Genomic DNA, 2,303 nt, shown 5'->3' with positions numbered 1-2,303 from the left:
GGCTAATAATAATATGATAAAATTTATTTTTAAATTTTAATAATATTTTTTTATCACATATAAAATCAGACATATCTTATCATTTTGATTAACTTTTTTATTAAATTCTCTAATTTATATTTTTTAATTTTTTTTATTATTTTATATCATACATTTAAGTTATTTAAAATACATTACTTGTGATAGAATTTTTTCACTAATTTTCACTCATGTACTAGTCTTCATATATTCTGTCTTATTGTAGTTTATTATGTGCAAATCGTATACCTAATATAATAAATATAAAATTAAAGCAAAGAAAAATGCTAATATTTGACTAGCTGAGGTAGAAAGCAATATATTTAATATCATTTTCCATAAAGAGACTTAGAAATAGAAAAGAGTGGAAGGAAAAAATGTTAGATCAGAGGAAACGTAGAAAGAGCTGTGAAATTAAATATAAATTGTAAGGTATCTTCTTTGCTAATACTAAATCAGTATTTTCTATATGGTAGGTAATCAGCCGACATGGTCATTAATTGGTAATTACTACATGGTCCAAACATAACCCACCCGGGATGGTCTGAAATATGGGGCTAATTGGAGTATTAATAAAGGAAAACAATTTTTGAAAATAATTAAAAAAAAAATTTCACTTTTGCTCATATCATTTTTCTCGTGGCAAAGCATCGAAAAGAAGGTTCTTTCTTCTCCCCGAAAAGATTAATTAGTACTCTTTTATTTTTATATTTTTTAATCTACCATGCATTCTGATTGAATGTATAATTATTACAAAAAAATCAAATTAAGTGTAATCTAAAATTCATATATATATGGGGTAAATTCTAATATACTTATACTTATTATGGCTACAATAGCTATGAAGTATTAAAATCACATTTTTATTTTTATATTTTTGGTAATATTTTTAGTAATATTATTTAAAAAACATTGTCAAATAAGAAAAAAATATTATTTTAAATTTAATAATATTTTTTAAAATATTATAATCAATGTAATTATTATAACATATACATACTAGAATAAATGATAAAGTTATCAATAAAAATGATTTTTTTTGTTAAAATTAATCAGATTAATTAAAGATGCAAGTAGGGGACTATCTTCTCTAGGGTTTGTTTTTTTCTACGGAAAAGGACAAGGTAACTTTGGTGTGAATATGGCAGTCAACAGGTAGGATCCCCACTATCACATCTAGATCTAATACGTCACAAATTAGACCAGGTGTGCTCTAAACTTTCATCTTTCATACTTATCATTTTGTTTCACAAATTCTTGAATCCCAAAGCGCTATTACAAAGTCTTTATTAATATTACGACCAATAGTGTTACTATTGTTTGGGACTACAAAATAATCTCACCATCGAACCAGGCCCTAATATCATTATTGGGTTAATGGTAATAGGTCAAGCTATTCAAGTTTTATAAAGCCTAATATACAACTAAGATGTATGTATGATATAAACCATGCAATGTCCTTCACTGGATCATATATAGAGATGGCCGATTCCAGTTTGTCTTTTACCTACTAATTGTCAATTATTCTTCATGGTTGACTTCCTGTGGTTCTAGATCTCTAGCTACTATATATCTTTTTCCACTCTTAGCTTAATTGTATATATATATGTGTGCTTTTGGAGTTTTCTTCACTTGATTGTGATTACTTCAGGTGCTAAATATATTTACAAAATTTATTTCATTACAACATTAAACTTTAAAGTTTAAACTAATTTATATATTTGAAAGGATATATATTCGACTATTCGATCAAAGCCTTGTGTTATATATATATGAATTGAAGATAATCAGTACAACAGAAAGAATAATTAGCAAAAAAGGAAAGGAAATTATAAAATGAATTAAGACTAGTTATGAATATGAATTGAAGATGGAGATCGAAGACTACACAAGAAAAAGGTGTGTATGAAGGATAGTGGATTTGGTGGGGTACAGTTTGTACATTATCCAACATCCATATACTTTAATTTAGTGCGATCAATTATTCTTCTCTTCCCCCCATTAACTTGAAATTACAGCATCAAAATTAAGAATTGCTTTAGTCCAGCCATTATTAAATTATTCAACACAAGTTAAAAAAGCACAAGACTTGACAATGAGATGAAAGGGTAAGAGTCAAACAATGCATTTATAAAGAAAAGGCGTTGAATTTTCATGTGTGCTTAAAAAGTAAACAAAAAAAAAAAACACACACACACACAACTTTTTAACAAGGAAACGGTCTTGCATGGTGGTGTATGCCACCCTCTCTTCTAATCAGTTCCCACTCAATTTCTCTCTTCTTT

Source organism: Arachis duranensis, chromosome 5 (genome assembly GCF_000817695.3).
Source record: "Arachis duranensis cultivar V14167 chromosome 5, aradu.V14167.gnm2.J7QH, whole genome shotgun sequence".
Classification (NCBI taxonomy): Eukaryota; Viridiplantae; Streptophyta; class Magnoliopsida; order Fabales; family Fabaceae; genus Arachis; species Arachis duranensis.
This window is presented reverse-complemented; position numbering follows the sequence as displayed.